This window comes from Candoia aspera, chromosome 7 (assembly GCF_035149785.1).
Source record: "Candoia aspera isolate rCanAsp1 chromosome 7, rCanAsp1.hap2, whole genome shotgun sequence".
NCBI lineage: Eukaryota > Metazoa > Chordata > Lepidosauria > Squamata > Boidae > Candoia > Candoia aspera.
In genome coordinates, this window is record NC_086159.1 from 79,963,257 (window position 1) to 79,969,375 (window position 6,119).

Here is a 6,119-nt window from a genome sequence, read left to right on the forward strand (position 1 = left end):
TGAACCTGAGAGCAGATGTTACCAAGAAATATATTGTCCAGGTTCCTTAATAGGAGGAAATAATAGAGATGTATGATAGGATTTGGAATTTGTGGAACTTACACGTTTTCCACTTGCTCTTCACTGTAACTTGATTTATCTCGGAACCAGAAATGAACAAAGACATTCAGAACAGGAAACTCGTATAATTTCCCTTTTTTCCTTTTAAATTTAAATACAATTCATACAATGTTTAGTCCAGGCTTTATGAAGATACATGTAATGTGCCAATTTATTATAACTTAAGCCTTAATTTACAATTATATGAAATCATAAATACTGTAAGCCATTTTTCAAATGGATCCAATAATTTCTGTAGACTATGGTACCTGACACTTCTTATTCACTGCTTAAGGTCACAGGGATTCTTGCACATGGCACAAATATTAAATTGTGTTTTTGGACATCAGACTTTTGCTATTGGTAGCTTACTGCCTCTGCACTCTGGAACTGCGGTGGGTGAAAGCATCTGTAATAGCGATCCCTTATTAGAATTGTGTGAAACTATTTTCTTGTTAGGTATTACAAATCTTCCAATCAAAGGGGATTTGGTTGGAGGCTTTGTTACAAATGAATTGGAGAATAACATCTCCAAGGGGATCCAACTCTTGAATGCTGCTCTTATTTATTTCAAATTAATTGTCAACTTTTTACCAGGTTTTGTTTTGACCAAGCATCTAGTTCTTAAGGGTTTTCCTTTCAGTGTTCTAAAGAAAATTTAAGAAATGCTAAGCGGAGGGGAGGGGGAACAAAATGTAGTTAAAACAGTTTCTCAGAATGTTAAATGTTTTGTAGCATGGACACAGACTTATTTATATTCTTTTGGTGCTATTTTCAGCCAGTGCTGAAGTGCTGTTTTGTGTGACAGCTAATCAAACTCATTTTTTTCCTAAGCCTTCACTGTATTTCCAAAATGAACCATTTGTAACACTTCTGAAATCAGCCGTGTTTTTAAAGAAGCAGAATAAAGAGACTTTGTGTTTGGTGTTCGGTGTGTTTTGTTCCTTATCACGAGCCAAATGCTTAATTGCTTGACAGAACCACTTTATGATGTGATCTGTGAATATGCAGTATTTCGATGCCATTTTAATGTTGTTCGTAATGCTGCGTGTCTATGACAACGCCGGCTCCAAGGCTTTGAAACGGAGATGAGCACCGCCCCCTAGAGTCGGACACGACTGGACTTTACGTCAAGGGAAACCTTTACCTTTACCTAATGCTGCGAGAGGACATTTCACTCGTCACAAAGAGCAGTAGATGTGCTTTCTGTGAGTATTTTTTGCAAAGGGTAAAGCGTTGGTTTCTGTGATTCCTCTAAAGCAGTGTTTCTCAACCGTGGCAAGGTTAAAATGGGTGGACTTCAATTCCCAGAATTCCCTAGCCAGCAGAGGGAATTCTGGGAGTTGAAGTCCACCCATCTTAAACTTGCCAAGGTTGAGAAACACTGCTCTAAAGTTGTCTTTTCAAGGTTATTTAACAAAGTTCATTGCAAACAATGATAATGTGGAATTTGATCCTTTTCATAAAAACTCAAATGACTAGAAAACTTAAAACCCGCTCAGAGTATTTTGTTTTGTTTCAGCATTTAATGAATCACATTAGAATTCTGAGATTTGGGGGTCAAGTCCTTGAGTGGAGAATGGCTGCTGTAACCTTATTGCTTCACGCTGGGGCGAAAGAAGGCATTTTGGTGGGGAGGCAAAGGGGGTTTAAAAGGAATGCAAAGTCCATGTGTATATGCACAAAAGGATTATAGCTCTCCAGTAATTATCTGGGTTCAGAGTTCTTTCTAAATTTGGCAAAAGCTCTTTATTTTTTAAAGCGTTGCAATGAAAATGCAGGCTATGGGAAATGGAACATGGCAAACTTGAATTCTTAGGAGTCAGAATATTTTCAGAAGTTAACAGTTTGGGGCAAAATTGTTTAGGGCCCCTGTTTGCAGCTTAAACTAAATGGGACACAAAGGAATGGTCTTAATATACATGGATGCCCTTCAATTGACTAAGTAACTATATTTAGAGATGCTATGATGGAAATAAAGCATTCCAGATGTCTAGTGATCCTGGCTTCCAATAATTAGCAAGGTTGAACCTGGATTGGTAACTGTTCAGGAAATTTAAGGGTTCTAGATTAGACTGAGAAGTTGGAAAGATGTCCTGAAAGAACAGTTCCATTCTGTCGCCAAGAAAACATCCATAAAATCACCAGGAGCCAAGCTGAACTTGAAGACGGCTTTATTAGCGTGGAACTGAAGTGCCAGCATCATGTCAACCACAAACCCTTTAATTTTGAATTGGTAGAATGCAGCAGTTCCAGAAAGTTTTGGAACTCTTATCAGAAATGAAACTCTAAAAAGGTGAAGAGGGGGGGTGGGGGGGGAAAACAAGAAAAAGGGCCACAGAACCAAAGAGTCGTTTTTTTTTTATCTCTAAGATAAGCAGTCTTCAGAAACTCTAGAAGCACTTTCAGAAAGGCTGATGTTCAGGATGAACTGAAACTTGAGCGAAGTATCAAAAACAAATCTGCTTTGGCTAAGTTGGGTATGAAAGGAAAGCCAAAGGGGGATGGGTCCGTCGTGAGGAGAAGTGATGAGGGTGGGAAGGCAGAACTTTGCATCTCAGAAGGGAAATGGGGCCCTGGCTGGTGATCCTGATGCTGCCGAGGGAAGGAGGAAACTAGCTTTGGAGATAGACCAGGGGCGGGGGGGGGGGGTAAGAGGGAACTTGGCTAACACAAATGAATTCAGGTCTCTGGGGCCAGATGGATGATCTCCGAGGGCCCTAAAGGACCAGCAGATGTGACTGAAGAACCACTCTTGGGACTCCTGGGGACCTGAGAGGTCCCAGAAGCCTGGAGGTGAGCCAGCGTCTTCCCCATCTCTCAAGGGGGAAGGAGGAAGACCTGGGAAGTCTGGATTTGCAGTGGGCCAGGGCCCTGAGCCCACCATCTAGCAGCATCTCTGGGGGCCCCTGGAGAGGCAGGGCACGATCTGCGGGAGCTGGCACAGGTCTCTCGCAGAGGGATTCTGCCAGACAGACTCTATCCCCTTCTTCGATAGAGCTACTGGCTAAGTGGCTCAGGGAATGCCGTTGCCGTGGTATCCCTGGACCTCAGCAAAGCTTTAGATGAAGCGCTTCCTGGTGTCTTCCTTCATAAAATGGTAAAATATGGGCTAGGCGGTACCGCTGTTAGAAGGACTTGCAGATGGCTGAACAAAGCACCCAGACAATTGGCACACTTCAGCCTGGAGGGAAGCATCACGTGGAAGGCCGGCGAGCTCCCTCCTGCCCAACATGTTATCAGTGAACTGGACAAGGGAGTTGAGGGGACATGTAAGAAGTGGGCAGATGACACAGAAGAGGGATGGGTGGCCTTTAGATGAGATAGAGAAGATCCAAAAAGGTCTGGGAAGGCCTGAGCTGAGGGCCAGAATGAATCAGGTGGCACTTAATAGGGAGAAATGGAAAGTTTTGCAGCTAGGCAGGAAAAAAGGCAACCCAACAGGATAGGATGGAGGAAAGGGACCTTGTGGACCACAAGTTAAACATGAACCAGGAGCGTGATGCAGTTGCTAAAACACCTGTGCTATCTTGGGCGGCTTTAACAGGAGTGTAGAGTCCAGACTTTTGGAGGTATTTAACTCAAAAAAACCAAGATTATGGCAACCAGCTTGATTGATAACTGGCAAATAGAGGGAGAAAACGTAGAGGCAGTGACAGACTTTGTATTTCTAGGCGCAGAGATTGCTGCAGACGCTGACTACAGTCAGGAAATCAGAAGATGTTTAATTCTTGGGAGGAGAGCAATGACAAATGTCGATAAAATAGTTAAGAGCAGAGACATCACACTGACCACAAAGGTCTGCATGGTTAAAGCAATGGTGTTCCCCATAGTAGCATATGGCTGCAAGAGCTGGACCATAAGGAAGGCTGAGAGAAGGAAGATAGATGCTTTGGAACTGTGGTGTTGGAGGAAAATTCTGAGAGTGCCTTGGACTGCAAGAAGATCAAACCAGTCCATCCTCCAGGAAATAACTCCAGACTGCTCACTTGAGGGAACGATATTAAAGGCAAAACTGAAATACTTTGGCCACATAATGAGAAGACAGGACACCCTGGAGAAGATGCTGATGCTAGGGAGAGTGGAGGGCAAAAGGAAGAGGGGCCGACCAAGGGCAAGGTGGACGGATGATATTCTAGAGGTGACGAACTTGGGGGAGCTGGGGGTGTTGACGACCGACAGGAAGCTCTGGCGTGGGCTGGTCCATGAAGTCACGAAGAGTCAGAAGCAACTGAACAAATAAACAACAAAGCCAGATGGTGAAGTGTGTGGCAACCAAGCCCTCTGAGGAACGGTTGAAGGATTTGGGCATGTTAAGCCTTCAGAGGAGATGGTGGAGGCATGATAGGCTAGCTAGGGATCTGAAAGGAGGAGTGGGCTGCTTCCCTCTTGTCCCAGGTGGAATTGAAGGACCTCCAAGGGAGGAGGGTCCTGACTCTATCAGCTGTCAGCCTTTGGTACAGGCTGTGACATGAAGTGGCCATTTTCCTTTTTTTTTTTTAATCTAAAAACTGAACGACACAGTCGTGTCCGGTTCTTGGAGACTGCCGGATGAGTCCCTGCAGTTTTCTTGCAAAGTTTTTCAGAGTTGGTTTGCCACTGCCTGCTTCCTAGGGCTGAGAGAAAGTGACTGGCCCAGGGTCACCCACCTAGTTTCATGTCTGAGGCAGGATTAGAACTCATAATCTCCCGGTTTCTAGCCTGGTGCCTTAACCACTACACCAATCTGGCTCTCCATTTTCCTTTACTAGGGTCTTAAAACAGGCTGGATAGTCAGACATGTTCTAGTGCCTTGTTTTTCAAACTTGGCAACTTTAAGATGTCTGGACTTCAACTCCCAGAATTTCCCAGCCAGAATGCTGGCTGGGGAATTCTGGGAGTTGAAGTCCAGACATCTTAAAGTTTCCCAGGCTAAAAAACACTGCCTTAGAGGCAAGGTTGCTGGCTGTTTTCTGCTTTATTGCTGTTGCTCTTCTCCAGTGACACAAAAATCATCCACCAACAGGGCCCCGCTGCATGAATTGGATCAATCTTATTTTGGGACTCTGGTCTAGCTGGTCTGCCCATCCCCCCTCCATGCCCATACAGAAACGCTACCTGGGCATCTCTCAAGTTAAAATAATGTGATATAATGAAGCAAAGAGAGGCCTGCCCACCTACAGGGTTGTTACTGGTTCGGGTTTTTTTGCATAATGAAGCAGTCACAGATCCTGGGCTTGCATTTGCAGATTGTGCAAATCTTGGTTAGAGTTAATCTTGTATTGTTTTCCTATGACTTAGTGTGTTGGATGCAGGGGTGTCTGCAGGATGTCGTCAAAAATGTCAAGATGCTAGCCATGACGGTGCAATCCAAGCTCTGCCTGTTTTTTGTATGCATCACACATGCCACTAAGTTTAAAACCCCTGGATTAATACATGGTGGCTATGCAGAAAATGGGGCAATTCAGACACCAGACTGAGCCTGATATATACAGTAAATCCAGCCATGAAGGTTTTTATTTTTACTCATCACAGAAAGCTTCTGGCCTTTCAAAACTTCCTTTTATTCTTCCTCTTTCGTGCAGCTGATGAGTACAATAAATGGGGAAATGTAGGAGTTCAGTCTAAAGATTTTCTGTAGGTGTTGGGCTCAACTCAATGGCACATAGCTAATTATTGCTTTATCAGAATGTTGTTCAGGATACAAAAATGGGAGCAAAGAGGAATCTTACTCTATTTGTGAAATGTTAATTTTGAACACTTTCTTCTGCAATGCCTGCTACAAGTTTGATAATTTGGCCATGGCAATGGAGTAGAGCTGTACGATGGGTTTTAACAGTATTTCCAAATCCATCTCCCTTCTAACCTGCATTATTAACTATGGCCTACCACATAGGGTTGTTGTGATGGACAACCTACAATAGAAGTTGCATAGATGTAGTGCATCTTCTAATTTTTTCCCCCACCCACTTGAAATAAGATACTTTGCTTTGCTGCTGCTTCTTACCCAGGTTGGTGTTCAAGGAAACTTGGCTAGAAAG